The 18,142-nt window shown below is 45.7% G+C and overlaps 1 long non-coding RNA gene across 1 annotated transcript in view; it reads left to right on the forward strand.

The window, feature by feature from the left end:
* Positions 1 to 4,917: 4,917 nt before the first annotated feature.
* Positions 4,918 to 18,142, forward strand: part of LOC115196257 (uncharacterized) — a 36,706-nt gene continuing 23,481 nt past the window's right edge. Inside the window, exon 1 of the long non-coding RNA XR_003878825.1 lies at positions 4,918 to 5,916. This is a non-coding gene — a long non-coding RNA (uncharacterized LOC115196257). The remainder of the gene's footprint in view (positions 5,917 to 18,142) is intronic.

An 18,142-nucleotide genomic window follows, 5' to 3' on the forward strand; every position in this document is an offset into this window, starting at 1 on the left:
TAACAGGCATGATGTATATAACTAGTTAGGTATAACAGGCATGCTGTTTATAACTAGTTAGGTATAACTGGCATGATGTTTATAACTAGTTAGGTTTAACAGGCATGATGTTTATAACTAGTTAGGTATAACAGGCATGCTGTTTATAAGTAGCTAGGTATAACAGGCATGCTGTTTATAAGTAGCTAGGTATAACAGGCATGCTGTTTATAAGTAGCTAGGTATAACAGGCATGATGTTTATAACTAGTTAGGTATAACAGGCATGATGTTTATAACTAGCTAGGTATAACAGGCATGATGTTTATAAGTAGCTAGGTATAACATGCATGATGTATATAAGTAGCTAGGTATAACAGGCATGCTGTTTATAAGTAGCTAAGTATTGCAGACGGGTTAAGCACAAAGTGTATGAGCTGTCATTGTCATGGAGGTCTGGCCGGCCATCGCCCCTTCACTCCTCCCCACCACGCTGTGTTTGTCCCTTGTCCCTTTGTGTCCCTGTCAAAGGCCTGATCCCCTCGTCATTATTTGCTCCTTTATCTTCCTCTCTGCCCGTTCTGATTAGGGTCAGTGGAGTCTGACCAGCAGTGTACTGGGGGATGCTATCCATTACCGTGTCACTGTGGATAGGCCCAGCATGGGTGAGGTGTGGTGTCAACACAAGCCTCCCCGACAAAATCACCAACCCGTCTCCAGCTAATTATCCCAGTTCAAGATAATTAAATAGGGGTCGGAGGAAGGCAGTGCGTGCGTGTGGCTTATTAAGTAGGTCTCATAATTATTTACATTTTAATCATTTAGCAGATGTTCTTATCTAGAGTGACTTCCAGTTAGTGCATTCATCTTAAGATAGCTAGCTGGGTCAACCACACATCACAGTCATAGTAAGTACATTTTTCCAAGTCTGGGCAAAACAGTCAAGTGCGAGTGTTGGTCAATGAAAGGCATTTATCTATTATTTTCAAGAGACCAGAGATGGCAGAACGGAGTGCTCCGGTTGGGGTGTAGGGTTTGAGCATAGCCAGAAGTTAGGGAGGGGCAGTTCCTCTCCGTAAGCAAGTACCATGGTCGTGTAGTGGATGCGAGCTTCAATTGGAAGCCAGTGGAGTTTGCGGAGGAGTGGGGTGACATAGCACAACTTGGGAAGGTTGAACACCAGGTGGCTGCATCATTGTTGATAGGTTGCAGGGGTTTGATGGCACAAGCAGGAAGCCCAGCCAACAGTTAGTTGCAGTTGTCCAGACAGGAGATGATGAGTTCCTGGATTAGGACCTGTACGGTTCCTGTGTGAGGTACGGCCGTACTCTGCAGATGTTGTAGAGCATGAACCTGCAGGAGCAAGTCAATGCTTTGATGTTTGCAGAGAACGACAGGGTGTTGTCCAGGGAGGAGGGGGACACCGTGGAGTTGTCAACTGTGATGGAGAAGTCTTGGAGCAGACAAGGGAGGAAGAGCACCCCGGGAGGAAGAGCAGCTCCCTCTGGTTGAGGTTGAGCTTGAGGTGTTGGGCCGACATCCAAGCTGAGATATCCACCACCTGGGTGTCAGAAGAATTTATATTGAATTTATTATCACTTCAACTCTGTATGTATTTCTTACTTTTCTTCTGAGTGGCAGCCTACGGGTACATGTTTTATAAACTTATAATTAGTAACACCCCCCCCCCCCCACCCCCCCAACGAAAAATAACAACAACAAAATATGATCGGTCAACTAAATAAACCCCCCCCCCCCCAAAAAAAAATGAAGAAGGGGTAAGGAGAGATGTAGCTGAGTGTCATCTGCATAGCAATGACAGGACAGACCATGTGAGGATATGAGAGAGAGAGTAACTATGGGATCAAACTGTATTTCCATGCTCTAAATATGTTAAGGTAGTTCCACTGGTCACACCACGTTATTTCAACGTGGAGAATTGGGTAATAATTGGTAGATATGTTGCTCAATGAGATTCCAACCTATTTTCCCCCACTCAAAAAGACAGCCAAAAGTTTGTTCAATTTCCAACGTGTTACCACAATGCTTTCAAACATCTAAAAGCGCAACCAAATTCCAATGGAAAATCTATTTCTAATGTTAGGTTTAGTTGACACATAAATGTGGTAACACTGTGCATTCAACCATTTAAAAGCATACCCAAGTTCAAATGGAATACAATGTCAGATATTTGGTGTTAAACAATTGAATGTGTTATCACTGTGCTTGGTGTAGTAACACAACCAAATAACCTGGATTACAGTAAATTGAGATTACATTAAAGTACATGTTACAAGTGATCAATGACGTTTGAGATTCTGTGCAGATTAAATACAGAAATTGTGAATATTTCCATAGACCTGGGAACTTGAACACACACGCTTTCTATGATTACATAAGAAGACATTGTTAAAGTAACCTCAATGTGGCCATGGATGTGTTACTCATTTTAAAGTTGAATAAATACTTTGACATTCATTTGTAAGATATCTTTAACTAAAGCCCAGTAAGTGGAACTCAGTGTCCCTGGACCATGGAGCTGTAGGGACATTTACAACATGAAGCACTGCACATTTAATGATAGGAGTTAAACAAGAATGATCCTTGATGGAAAATGAAGAGTGAGGGCGAGAGAGAAATGGCGTGACAGCGGGAGAGAAAGAAATGGAGAGAGAGAAGGAGGAAATAAGTAAGAGTGATAGACAGCATGAGAGAGAGAGAGAGAGAGATGCATATCAAGAGACCAAGTCAGTACGGTTCAAAGAGAGAGTCCTGAAAAGTGAATGATCGAGAAAACCGATAGAATGAATGAGAGAGAACGAGGGTGGAGAGAGATTTTGCAGTCATACATATTCCAACTTCGGTATGCTTCTGTGCTGACCTGTTGCTGTGTGTGTGAATGCAGTGTGACTGAGCTCAGGCTATTGCTGCGGCAGCACTGACACCAGGCCTTTCTCTCTGCCTCGCTGCACTACCCATTGTCCCACCGGCTTTGGGAGAAAGAAAAAAATGCTAGCCAGAGGAAACCAATAGAGAATCGCTTGTGTTGTCGATTCTGGAAAAGAAACAGCATCCTGGTCCTCGTCTGTGGGCATTATTTGTCACCAAGTTTGACCCCCCTTTAACTCCATACTGTGTTAAGCTCTTAACCTCTGGCCCTGGCCATGAAAGAGTTAAGTAATATTTAATGTGGGGTGGCATTGTATCTAACTCAGTTAGAAAATGGTAATTGGTAATTAATGGTAATTCAATCGATTGTGAAGAGAAGTTAGCCAAGAGCAAAATATAGGGATTAAAAGATATATTTAAAGTGAATATGTTACCCTTAGATATCTATAACTTCAAAGGTCAAAATGATAGACTACAATAATTACAGAAATAGCAATAGGGATCTACATGGACTATGCAGTGTACCTGATTCAAAATCCACATTTAGATCATTGTTTAAACTTCACACAGCATGTTGACCCAATGTCTTGTAGACACCAGAACAATAAGAAGTACCTTGCATTATGTCAAGTATACTGTACATTCACTATGTCTACGCATCGTATTGCAGGAGGAACATGGATGCTCAATAACATGTTCCACAGTGTTTCATATGAAAATAACATTACATTATTCCTGGCATGATGATCTGTTCCTGAATGGAAGAGTAGGGCCTGAGCGCTCTCAGAGGACTGTGGAGAGTGGACCTGTGCCATTGTACTCTGGTAATGACCTGCTTTTCTCTGGCCGCCATGGGCTTATTTGTTTAGCCCCCCGTTCTCAAGGCTGCTGCCACAGCGGTGTGAGGATAATGGAGGAGTGTTTTTGTTCCGTCCCTGCGTTGGGGGAATATAATCTAGTGTAAACAGTAGCATGTCTCCCAGGTTGGGAGAGGATGAATGGAGCGGTGTGGTTGATAGTGACAGTGGAGAGAGGAGCGGTGTGCGGCTAGAAAGAGAGAGAAAGGCGGGGGGAGGAGAGGATGAAAGTGGAGAGAGAGAGATGCAAATAGAGAGGGAGAAGGAGAGAGAGAGAGAGAGAGAGAGGAAAAGCAGGGAGGAAAAGTGAACAAGGGGCAGGTCGTAGGTTACACCCCAAATTAAACCAGGCCAACCCTATCATTTGGAGTGGCTCTTCCCTTGTGTGTCCATGCGCTCTCAATGAAACATGATGCACATCCTCAGAGCAATGAAATCACATATTGTCCCAGTCAGCTATTACACAATGCATTATGTCACCAAAACAAATCGTTTATCTTAGCCAAAGTAGAAAACACTTTACAGATGAATTTATACTTATGTCACCCCATAGTGCGTAATAAGGCATGCTATAAGCATTCAAAACAGCCCATGACTTCTAATTACACCATACTAAATGGAAGTATTTCTACTCATTATGCAGTACCCCCAAGTGGTTGAGAGAAAATATTTCCCACCCAAAAAGAATATTGCATGCTGCTTTTCTTAAAATGAAAATTACAGAAGAATACTTTGTCGATTTATGGCGTAACATTTTTTATTAGAATTTGTAAAAAAAAAAATATGACAATGATTTTTCCCCCACCTCCCTCCTGCTTGCTGCTCTGTGTCTGGCGTGCAGCAATGCACCCTGGGAGAACAAAAAACAACAAAAGAAACAGACCCAGAGCCCCAGTGATAATGGTTCAACTGGGAGAATAAAGCTCCTCTCTGTTTCCCACATGCCATCCAGCTCCCAGCGTCCACTCTGTTGACACTGGCAGCACAATGAGCACTATAGTCCCCTCCAATACATCTTTTATAGGAGCATTCTGGCCCCTGAATGTACAACCGGGGCTGCCCTGTCTGTATAAGCCATGTGAATATTGGCCAAGACTGCCTCTGCTTTGTTCAGCATTATTCCCCATTATTCCCCACAATAGATATCAACACTTTGGAAGTCATTTTAAAAAGGGGGCGAATCAAAATAGTGGCACTTTAAGGCTTTTTGTTTCTCTTCTACACACACGCCCTTGCACTGCATTCTCTCCCCCCACCCACCCATGGATCATTCAGCTCCAGACACCTCTATTATTCAGACAAATTAAATAAACCACTCTATCAGGCTAGGAGGATCCACCGGTGGCCAGGGGCAGGCTAGTGTGGAGGAGCAGAGAGCCAGGGGCAGGCTAGTGTGGAGGAGCAGAGCAGAGAGCCAGGGGCAGACTAGTGTGGAGGAACAGAGCAGAGAGCCAGGGGCAGGCTAGTGTGGAGGAGCAGAGCAGAGAGCCAGGGGCAGGCTAGTGTGGAGGAGCAGAGAGCCAGGGGCAGGCTAGTGTGGAGGAGCAGAGAACCAGGGGCAGGCTAGTGTGGAGGAGTAGAGAGCCAGGCAGGATAGGGAGGCAGGGAAGGAGATTCAGGCAGGCAGGGAGAGGAGGCAAGCAGGCATGGAAGGCTGGGGAGGAGAGCCAGCGAGGCAGGCAAGCAGGCATGGAAAGCTGGGGAGGAGAGCCAGCGAGGCAGGCAGGCAGGCATGGAAAGCTGGGGAGGAGAGTCAGCGAGGCAGGCAGGCAGGCATGGAAGGCTGGGGAGGAGAGTCAGCGAGGCAGGCAGGCATGGAAGGCTGGGGACAAGAGCCAGCGAGGCAGGCAGGCTGAGACGGGAGAGCAGGTATGCAGGGACGAGAACCAGGGTAGCAGGGTTGGGCAGGCAAGCAAGCATGCAAAGCAGGCACTCTGAGGAGAGGGAGGCAGGTAAGGACGCAGGTAGGCAGATGGGAGAAATAAGGAAAGGCAGGCTGGCTCCCATTCCATAGCCCCCTGGCCAGCTGTCTCCAGGGTTACTGGGAAGAAGTGATGGACGACCAGAAAGTACCTGGAAGTACCTGGATGAAGACAAGGAGCGGATGTCACACTCCTCCTCTTCTCCCTCCTCTTCATCCCTCATTTCCTGGGCACCATGGAAAGGACCCCCCTCCGCCTAAAGAGCAGCAGGTATATGTTTTTTCTTTCCTCTTGGGGGGGGGGGGGGTAATTGACAGTCTTGGGGGTGAAGAGAGGGGGAGTGGTAATTTGGAGTGTGTCGGACGAGCAGGGAGAGTGTGACAAGGTCTTGGCATGTCTTGACAGGTTTGGTTAAGAGAGACTGTGTCTTCAAAGTTAATCAAGTTCTCTCTGACATTGGATTAGGTGCTGCTGTAGACCTTCTGGATTAGGAAAAGTGCATGCTTTTAACAAGGAAGAATGACTCCTTTCTATCGGTCTATGTGTCTGTGATTGTTAACGAGATTTGATTAATATCTCTGTAAATATTCCTTCTCTGTAATATTTCTATGGGTAAATCACAAACCCATAACGTACTTCATTCTTATAGCCGCTCTGTGTTAGTGCAGTCTTCATGTTCGCAGTATTTATTGTCATTTGATTTGTAATGATTCAAAGAAAGAGAACTGTTTCAATTCTGAGTGATTTATTGCATGAAGTGGCTGCTAGGAGCCAACTAGGATTTGATTGAAAATAAAACAAATTATAAAAAATGTATACAATGATTTAATCTATCTTGTATTTAATGAAAATAGGTATTGGTTAACTGAAACTAACTATATTATTATAAACATATCTAAAAGTCTCTTGTTCTTCCGTTTTGCTTCAATAATAAATAATCTACTTACTGTTACTTCAGTCTATTCTTTTCAAAAGATGCATTTTGATCATGTGGATAAAAAAAAGAACCGAAAGATGAATCAGTGCATATCTTGATTTCCAAATGAGTTTAAAGGTCACATTATGAGAATGGCAACCAGAGGGCATGCTTTCATCCTCCCCGGCTTCTGAAGGCATCTTAGAGGCAGTGAGGGCCGCTCATGAAAAAGGAAAGGAGGGCAGAGAGAAAGAAAGGGGCTGTGAGGATGGGAAGGAAAGGGCAGGTGTAAAAGAAGGAGCTTTGAAACCAGCAGGTCTTGGCTGGAAGGATGACCTCATTTAGAATGAGAGGGAGTCTGGAGTGGCGATAGCAAGAGAGCCACCCAGCTGGGCCTGCTCAGCGAGCTCCGCTCTGAGGCCCACCACAGGGAACACCATGAAAATACACACACACACACGCAAGCACACATACACCAGTCCCCTGCAGCCTCACTCCCCAGCCTCCCAGGCCCTTTATTTACCCAAAGGAAAGGGCCCACAGCGGCCGCCACACAGACGGGGGGCTGGGACTTCAGATCCACTCCAACACGAAGAGAAGAGGAATGGAGGAGGGCAAAAAGAAAGAAATAAAGAAAGATGAGTTTGGGTCCCTAATTTGGCCCAGGGGATATAGGGAGAGAGGGAGAGACACCCAGGTCCAATATTTAGGCTGGGGGACAGGGTTAGACACAGAGCTCCAGCAGCCCCCCAGGCCCCAGCCCCCCAAGCCCCAGCCCCCCAGGCACCAGGGGAAGCGGAGTAGGCTGAGTGGGCTGACGGAGGAGGAAGCGGAGGTCAGGGGGAAACGCAGCTTTTTATTTGTGTTGTTACCGTGTCAGATCCAATTTGCAGCGCTGTCAGGAGGGGGTTAAATGAGATTACCAGCTTTGGACACTGTTACCAGACTCTGCTGTCACTGCTGTTGCTAGCTGCTGGGCATGCTAAATGACTATTTAATAGTCAGCTGTTTTAGCCCTTTTGGGATAGCTAGGCTGGCAGAAGGGCTGGAAAAAGCACTATTCAGCAACAGTTTGGAACTGGTGGATTTTGTTTGTTTGAATTCTGCTACTTTTCACTTTTTTGTAACCTGTTTTATGTCTCAAATGAATAAGGACAGTTCAAATGGACAATCATTGGCCTTGGTTGAATAAACAGACATTTTCTCAATTATGTTTAATGTGTGGGTTTAAATGGCAGCAGTGTTGATACCCCTGATGTATTTACCCTTGTGGGTAGTGAGTACTATGTTCACTTTCTCCCTGTGTCCATTAAGATTCTAAATCTCATACCAATTTTGCTGTATTCTTTGACTCTGTAGTTACTGTAGGTTTGAGGTACATAGGTGGGATTGTGAAAGCATGGTTTGGGGAGGAAGTGGCTGTGGTTGGGGAGACATGGGTAGAGGGGGAAAGGGGGCAGTGGGATTGACATAAATCCTGTCGGTGGTGTATCATCGCTCATAATCCTTTCATGCTCCATTAATCCCTCTTCGCCAGGGTCGCCTTCGCCACGGCCCTCCTCCTAATAACCATCATCTCATTACACAACAAATCAAAACTTTCCTATTTATCTGCAGATTTCAAATGAAACTAATAAGGCTTTACCCATACAGTCCCCCTGTCCCCCTGTAACCCCCACCACCCCGCCACCCTCCCAAAACCCTAATCATATTTCTGCCTATCTAAAAGCAATCAGTGATTGTGTTAGCTACGGAGTACGGAGCGCTACTGACAATACCAGGGGAAAGGAAAGAGCCCAGCTGGACTAATTAAATTAAATGCTAGGCTGCCAGAGCTTCGTCGCTCCTATCGCTAGCTCTCCCTCTGTCTCTCTCTCTCTCTCTAGCTTGTAGCTCGTACCGTGCGGGCCTGGTGAGAAGGGGTGCAGAATTAATAAGCATTACGGTGCGAGGCGGGAGATGATATCATAATGGAAGCAGAGCTTTGATGTGAAGAGTCCCTCATTGAAATTCAATGTACCATAATGTACCATAGTGACAGATGCCGTGGAGATGTGTGGTAGCCGCTGGGCCAACCAGAGAGAGGCATTTTGGAGTATCTGTCTCTGGTTGGGGGTTTTGGTTTTAATGTGTGCGTGAACGGGCACAGGTGTGGTGGCACACGCAGTGTTGAGTTGTTGGTTTGGGTTTGTGTGTCTGGACATAGGTCTGGTTGGTAAGACAGGCAGTGTTGAGTTGTTGGTTTGGATTTGTGTGTCTGGACACAGGTCTGGTTGGTAAGACAGGTAGTGTTGAGTTGTTGGTTTGGGTTTGTGTGTCTGGACACAGGTCTGGTTGGTAAGACAGGTAGTGTTGACTGGCGATGAGAGCGATTCACACTCAACTTTGAGATGTGGTGTTTCTTAAGATAACTTTTTCGATTTTCAACTGAGAATGGCACAGCAGTCAGGGAGTAAACGCCACTTTCCTATAGCAGTTACAGTTGCGTTTCTCATGACAGACATATGCATACTGTGTTTTCCAAGACATATATCCATATATAATGACATAAATATATTTTCTCCGAAACTGGGACTTCTTGCAATTTATCCTGAGATGACTCTGAGAAATCTGACCGTACATTTTTCCCATTTTTCCTCTCATACTCCCGTTGAGAGCGAAACGAACCGCCGAGCAGTGGTCGGACTAATAGATGCCGCAAAAGTGCATTAGCTAATAAGCATGTAAGCAGCAAAGTGGTTAACAGGGATACTTTCTCTCTCTCCCCTCCAGACTGGCACATAGCAACCATTATGCCTTCTCTCTCTGAGTGCAAAGAGCTTTTAATATAGCCTCTGACCCAGGGTGACGAGACGTCGACAGAAAGACTCTCGGTCCTAGTTTGGGGCTTCGTTCTCTGCCCATTATGGTCGCGGCCTATTACTTGAGTAATGAGTGACATGAGGTCTAATTATAAATGTGCTTGGAGATGCTGGGTTATTAAATGTAAAGAGCTAGCTGGCAGTGCCAATAACAGGGCTCCGCTAAGTGATGTCTGTGAACTGCTAAAAAGCCCTCACATTCATTACATATCAATCAAAGAAGGTGTAGTGATTAATTGATGAATGACTGAGACAATACTTAACAGCCCCTCAAAAAGCACTTCTCTAACAACATTAGAAAATTAGTAAAAATTGGAGGAGAAAATGAATATTCTGTAGGGGAGAGTGGGGTAAAATGAGCCATTTTTTACATTCAGCATCACTCCATCAAGGGAAATATAGTATTCTTTCTAACAAATATATCTAAATATATTGCAGGATGTTGTGTCCCTGGAAATAATTAGAATTCTTGTAAAAATGACTGTTTTGAAAAGCAGGTCAAAGAAAGTGGTCTCTTGGCAAAACTTAATCCGGGTATAGGGTGAATTGAGCCGCCTTGGGGTAAGTGGTTGATGATGTCCTGTGACAGTGGGTGATGGTGATGGTAGGTCAAAGTTTAATTCATGGAATGGGGATGAGGTATATTGTATATCTTAAATGTATGCCTACATAGATCTCTCTGTTCAATATCACTTACCCTTCCATTTTGTGACCAGTTGTCTGGGACAGGGATGTTGTTTCAATTTGCCAATTCACAGGCAACTTCTCCACATCTGAGGCTACTAAGTCCATGAAACTGGTCTGCAAAATTCTTGCTATGTTTAGGCAAGCTCAGACTCCATGTCATCAGATAAGACCTTGTGTGCCTCTACTACTCTAGTGTAGCCTCTCTTTCACACAGGTAGAGGTTCATTGTCTTTTTTTGTCAACGCACCTCATCACTGTCATTCAGTCTATTTTTTCATCCCTTGCTGCTGCTCGAAATGACTTCTTCTTCCCCCTCTCAATTCCTTGGCTGCTCTCTCAAGAACCTCAAGGGGGCTAGACCCTTGCTTGTTTTACTTTTGTATACACATATGCATGACACATTGCATAAATACTATGCATATTATGCATAAAGCTGACAAAATATAATCCTGTTTTGTGGTGGTATGGTGGCCATTGGCTCAAACAATTTGACTATATTAGCCCACACAGCTACAAGGATGCACTTTCATTCTAGGTTTAGGACCTCATATCATAGCTTATAGAGACCCCAACTGATGTATAAAACAATCTTAATACTATCTACTTTGGTTTAAATACAAGCGCCATGAAACCTATAACACAAGAAATTCATTTGACTTTGTCAAAATGAGTTGTTGGACCTAACTTGCTTATGACTTTTTCCATGTAGGTACTTCCTTCATAGACCCCATGAAATGATGACCTCTTCCTAAACATGTGGTCACATGATTCATTTTGTGTATGGTTTCCTGGAAACAAGGGCTGCTCAACTAACCCTTTGGCTCAACTTACCCCACTCTCCCTAGCATATCCGTACTAAATGTATCTGTGCATTCTGAAGGTATGGTGTCAGATTATTATGGAAAGAACACCTGAAGCTCCTTTTGAAGGCTGGATCTTTCTGAACTCTCAGGGTACGTCTATGGTATTAATGGACAACTGTCAAATAACAGCTCATGAATAAATATACATTTTAAAATGACTAGTGGCCATAGTATAGTACCCTTAAACTCAACTCTGGACCTTGAAGCCAGTTCCCCTGCATTTTTTTATTATTCCACTCTAATTAGGGATTTAGACCTGGGACACCAGGTGTGTGCAATGAATTATCATGTAGAACAGAAAACCAGCAGACTCTGGACCTCGTAGGGTAAGAGTTGAGTACCCCTACAATAGTACAAAATCTATTTAGTAATTCAGTTATATTAAATGAAACTCTTATGTGAAAAATGTACAATGTATTGGTTGCAAAACAGGTTGAATTGGAAATACAGTATATATCGGTATATTCCGTGTATATACTGTATTAATATACTGGTGTACTTATACAGTATATAAGCAAGACCTTCAGTTACATAGGTGTCATGGTCTATCTATCTATCTATCTATCTATCTATCTATCTATCTACCTAAACAATTCAAAAGCCATAGAATGACATTGACCTTACTGGATATTGAGTTCAATAAACAGGGACAGAAAGCTCAATATGAAGAACGAAGCACTGGGATTTTCTTTTGATCATTAACAATGTTTTCAGATACATTACGTGCACTTTGACGGTACATGGAGAGTTGACCTTGAGTCAGGGAGAGATCTTCTGTTCTGTTTTTAGTGGACAGTACTAGGTTCAGGAGCCACCGTTGCAGTGGTTAAACCCACTTTTTGTGATGTGCTCTGTTAAACTTTTTTCTCCGATTTTTACAGCAAAATTTTTCATAAATGGACCAGATCACATTGAGTTCAATTCACACTCAGAATTTGCCACATGTCACATTCAGTTGCTACAACACTATGGAGTGACTTTTTTAAGGTCCTTGTCCAAGAACAAGTGTGGAACCAGCCAAGTATTGATCTGTTCAGATTACTATGTGCTGCAAAGTGTATGGATTCTTTGTTACCAAAGTACTACAGACAGACAGACAGACAGACAGACAGACAGACAGACAGACAGACAGACAGACAGACAGACAGACAGACAGACAGACAGACAGACAGACAGACAGACAGACAGACAGACAGACAGACAGACAGGCAGACAGGCAGGCAGACAGGCAGGCAGACAGACAGGCAGACAGACAGACAGACAGACAGACAGACAGACAGACAGACAGACAGACAGACAGACTCCATCAAGGCTGTATCTCAGTAGTAGTGTTAAGAGATCTCCTCTTCCATTGTTCTCTATCAGCACTGATCTGAAACCACGGAATGGTTCAAAAGTAACACGCTAGAAGTTTAGCTGGAGGAATTGCTTTCACTAATTCAACTGTGAACCAGAAGCATATGAGCCTTTGGCAGTATTTCAAACAAATTCCACAATATTTGTACATATAGTGCTTTCGGAAAGCTCGAAATTCGAAAGCTCAAAGCTCGAAGACTCGAAATTGAGCTCAGGTGCATCCTGTTTCCATTAAGCATCCTTTGAGATGTTTCTACAACTTGATTGGAGTCCACCTGTGGTAAATTAAATTGATTGGACATGATTTGGAAAGACACACATCTGTCTATATAAAAGGTCCCACAGTTGACAATGCATGTCAGAGCAAAAGCCAAGCCATGAGGCTGAAGGAATTGTCCGTACAGCTCCGAGACAGGATTGTGTCGAGACACAGATCTGAGGAAGGGTACCAAAGCATTTCTGCAGCATTGAAGGTCCCCAAGAACACAGTGGCCCAATCATTCTTAAATGGAAGAAATTTGGAACCACTAAGACTCTTCCTAGAGCCAAACTGAGCAATCGGGGGAGAAGGGCCTTGGTCAGGGAGGTGATTATTTGTCACTTTCATAGAGCTCGAGAGTTCCTCTGTGGAGATGGTAGAACCTTCCAGAAGGACAACCATCTTAGCAGCACTCCACCAATCAGGCCTTTATGGTAGAGTGGCCAGACGGAAGCCACTCCTCAGTAAAAGGCACATGACAGCCCGCTTGGAGTTTGCCAAAAGGCACCTAAAGGACTCAGACCATAAGAAATAAGATTCTCTGGTCTGATGAAACCAAGATTGAACTCTTTGGCCTGAATGCCAAGCATCACGTCCAGAGGAAACCTGGCACAATCCCTACGGTGAAGCATGGACTGGGAGACTAATCAGGATCAAGGGAAAGAAGAACGGAGCAAAGTACAGAGAGATCCTTGATGAAAACCTGCTCAGACTGGGGTGAAGGTTCACCTTCCAACAGGACTACGACCCTAAGCACACAGCCAAGACAACACAGGAGTGGCTTCGGGACAAGTCTCTGTGTCACGGTTGTCGTAAGACCGGGACCAAGGCGCAGCATGTGTAGAGGTCCACATCTTTATTCCAAAGTGAAACTTCAAGCAAAAACAAATAAATCAAATAAACGAACAACTAAACGTGACTACGTGGTGCACAGGCACAAACACAAAACAATATCCCACAAGCACAGGTGGGAAAAATAGCTACTTAAATATGATCCCCAATTAGAGACAATGATTACCAGCTGCCTCTAATTGGGAATCATACAAAACACCAACATAGAATATATAAACTAGAACACAACATAGAAATATAAACTAGACTACCCCTAGTCACGCCCTGACCTACTACACCATAGAGAAACAAGGGCTCTTTGGGTCACCCCCCAAAGGTGCGGACTCCGGCCGCAGAACCTGAAACCAAATGGGCGGTTAGGGGGGGTGACTAGTGTCGGTGACGGCTCCGGTGCGGGTCATAGTCCCCCCCCCCCCAGACCCCGGATCCGACCATGGCAGAGGAGGGTTCCAGCCCTGGTCCTGGGTTGGACACCGTGCCTGGACAGGGCATCGGCGCAGAAGAAGGCTCCGGCCATGGAGCTGGACCGGACGCTGTGCCTGGACTGTGCACTGGTGCAGAAGAAGGCTCCGGCCATGGAGCGGGACTGGACACCGAGCCTGGACTGAGCACCGTCGCAGAGGAAGGCTCCGGCCTTGGAGCTGGACTGGATGCCGTGCCTGGACTGGGCACCGGCGCAACGGAGGGCTCCGGCCATGGAGCAGGACTGGACGCTGTGCCTGGACTGGCCATCGGCGCAGAGGAAGGCTTCTGCCCTGGAGCTGGACTGGACACCGTGCCTGGACTGGGCATCGGCGCAGAAGAAAACTCTGGCCTTTGAGCTGGACTGGACGCCGTGCTTGGACTTGGCATCGGCGCAGGGGAAGGCTCCGGCCATGGAGCTGGAGGTTCCGGACCGTTGATCGTCGCTGGAGGTTCCGGACCGTAGACCGTCGCAGGAGGTTCCGGACCGTGGACCGTCGCAGGAGGTTCCGGACCGTGGACCGTCGCAGGAGGTCTCGGACAGTGGACCGTTGCAGGAAGTTCTGGACTGGGGACCGTTGCAGGAAGCTCTGGACTGGGGACCGTCGCCGGAAGCTCTGGACTGGGAACCGTCGCCAGATGCTCTGGACTGGGTACCGTCACCAGATGCTCTGGACTGTGAATGCGCACTGGAGGCCGAGTGCGTGGAGCCGGTACAGGTGGCACCGGACTGGTGACACGCACTTCAAGGCGAGTGCGAGGAGCAGGCACAGGACGTACCGGACTGGGGAGGAGCACTGGAGGCCTGACGCGTGGAGCCGGCACAGGTGGTACCGGACTGGTGACACACACCCCAGGGCGAGTGCGAGGAGCAGGCACAGGATGTACCGGACTGGGAAGGCGCACTGGAGGTCTAGTGCGTGGAGCCGGCACATGTGGTACCGTACTGGTGACACACACTTCAGGGCGAGTGCGAGGAGCAGGCACAGGACGTACCGGACTGGGGAGGCGCACTGGAGGCCTGATGCGTGGGGCCGGCACAGGTTGCACCGGACTGGTGACACGCTCTTCAGGGCATGTGTTGTGCAGAACACACTTGCATAACATCTCTCTCATCTCTCCCCATGTGGTCTCTGGCTCTTCCCTCTGCTCAGCCAACCAGCTCCATGTGTCCCCCCCCAAAAAAGATCTTGGGGTTTCTGTGGCCTTGGTCTGACGACACGCTCCTCCAGAGTTTGCCATTCGGGCTCTGGCACTCTCCTCGGCTTGACCGGCCACCCCTTGTGCCCCCCCCCCAAAAAAAATCTTGGGGTTGTCCTTGGGCTTTCTGTGGCCGCGAGCCTTCCTCCATCATTACCTTCCGTCTTCCGCCAAGGAAGGGTCTCGCATCCACCCATCACTTCTTCCCATGTCCAAAACTCCTTCACCTGGTGAAAACGCTGCTTGGTCCTGGTTTGATGGGATATTCTGTCACGGTTGTCGTAAGAATGGGACCAAGGCGCAGCGTGTGTAGAGTTCCACATCTTTATTCCAAAGTGAAACTTCAAATAAATCAAATAAACAAACAACTAAACGTGACTACGTGGTGCACAGGCACAAACACAAAACAATATCCCACAAACACAGGTGGGAAAAATAGCTACTTAAATATGATCCCCAATTAGAGACAACGATTACCAGCTGCCACTAATTGGGAATCATACAAAACACCAACATAGAAAATATAAACTAGAACACAACATAGAAATATAAACTAGACTACCCCCTAGTCACGCCCTGACCTACTACACCATAGAGAAACAAGGGCTCTCTATGGTCAGGGCGTGACATTCTGAATGACCTTGAGTGGCCCAGCCAGAGCCTGGACTTGAAGCCAATCAAACATCTTTGGAGAGACTTGAAAATAGCTGTGCAGCAACACTCCCCATCCAACCTGACAGAGCTTGACAGGATCTGCAGAGAAGAATGGGAGAAACTCCCCAAATACAGGTGTTCCAAGCTTGTAGTGTCATACCCAAGAAAAATCGAGTCCATAATCGCTGCCAAAGGTGCTTCAACAAAGTACTGAGTAAAGGGTCTGAATAGTTATGTAAATGTGACATTTCCTTTTTTAATTTGTTATAAATTTGCTAAAAGTATAGGTTATTGTGTGTAGATTGATGAGGGGGAAAAACAATTTAATACATTTTAGAATAAGGCCGTAACGTAACAAAATGTGGAAAAAGTTAAGGGGTCTGAATACTTTCCGAATGCACTGTATATATGTAGCGTAGCTCTATACAGTAACCGAGTACAATAACAAGGAAACTTCATATTAAGTGTTGCCAAGAATTCAATTAAACCTATAAAACACATGTTAAGATTAGAGAGCGGTGTCCATGACAACAACATGTCTTCTGGCTACGGGCCTACATGTTCTCACTCTCAGCCCTGTCAATGCTCTTAAATCCAGCAGGAGCTGACATCTGCTGCGACAGCAAGCTTACACAAACTGCTCTGCCAAAATGGCCTTTGATGCCATTAGCCCCTGCCGGGCGCTAACATGTTGTTTTAGGAGCTTCAGCTGATGCTACAACACAGGGGAGAGACAGGGGAGAGAAAGGCTGTGTAGGGCGCTGGGGCTGTGGGCTTAGAGATTCCACAGCTAACAGGGGGGTGAAGCCAGAGAGGCAGAAGAGAACTGTGAACATCCCTGTGTGCTTATCTATCCAGGGTGCTTTGATCCTCCAATGAGAGATGGGGGTGGGGGGGGGGCTGCTGCTCCCTGTTAGGGCTCAATAGGCATCACTCTCAGAACATAGAAATACACTTAATAGAATGGACCTTCACATTTTTTTAAAGTGTTGTAGACTTGGAAACTTTTGATGAATCCAAGTCTACAACAGGTCTTAGAATCAGGTGGATATCTAGGTGTTCTTCACTTGCAGTATTGGATTAACAGTGAAACATGATGTTTCTAGAGCTGTGTATTTTCTATTTGTTCCGTACTACATGTGTTGACACATATTTATAATACCACGGAAAGGAACCTTTCGCAATAGGTTCAACTGTGGCTTTTTTTCTTTGACCCTAATAGCAGGGGCTGCTCCCCTGTTTGATTTACGGTGCCCTTGAACACCATTTGTTCAATGGCTTTTAGAGGGGGCTCGTGAGGGTTGATGTGTCTAAATATGGTTGGGGACGGAACAGGCCACTCCTGCTTTTATGCGTTCGTCTCCCTCTTTTCTAGATGCCTCCAAGCCTGACCCCAAATGCCCTGCCTCTTAGCAACAAAGCAGTAGATAGGCGCTTCATGGGGGACCATTACACTGAGTACTCTGAACAGCGACAACGCAGGCCTTGATCGAGACGGGGAAGTGGAGCGACAGACATACGAGCAGAACTGTGTGCTTTAGCCTACATGGACCAGCTCTCTGATGAAAATGTATTTTCTCTCAGGGAGTCTAACCTGGCTAAATTAAGATTACATGGAAATATGAGTATTATGATCAATGCTGTTCAGCACGACATTGACGGTACTCAAAGACGTGCTCAAACTAAAGACTCATACTGGTACCTGTAAATAGGCCCGGAGGCATGAGAAAAGGCTTCGAAACCAGAGAATGCCAATGTTACCAACTGCGTTGGCGCAGTCCATCCTACAAGTTGTCTAAAAGGAATTGGCCATATTATAAAGTGATGATTCACTCGAATTTCGAATTGTGTCAAGCACAACCTCTCGTTGTGCATAGTCTGAAGTGAAACTATCCCTTCAACATGAGGCATGATGGGTAAAAGGTACTTCAGTGAGTGGACTGTAAACTCACTGAAGTACCTTGAAGGCTTGACATAAATGTCTATTGGTTATATTTCTATATCTCTGTCTCCTGTGTGAAATGGACAAATGCCACGGGCCTGTGTAGACCAAACAAGGCTAAATTAGGTGAATGAAATAGGACTCTATAAATGTCTATGGTTAACGGGATACACGTTCAGTCTGCTTCAGTTCAGAATGTGATAGAGACGTGTGAGACTTTTAGCCCCCAAGGCAATAGCATATGACTGTCATTTTCACAAAGGGCAATATTTAAAAACAGATTGCAGACATGTTAAACCTAACTGCCATCACCTGCCAGGGGTTGGAAATGGCAACAACAAGAAATAAACACTTATCAACAAAGAGGAAACCCTATAGAGGAGAAGCTGGAATTGTTGATTCATAAACCCAGTGAAGACGGTACCAAGAAAACAGTTATTGGAG

Source organism: Salmo trutta, chromosome 6 (assembly GCF_901001165.1).
Source record: "Salmo trutta chromosome 6, fSalTru1.1, whole genome shotgun sequence".
NCBI lineage: Eukaryota > Metazoa > Chordata > Actinopteri > Salmoniformes > Salmonidae > Salmo > Salmo trutta.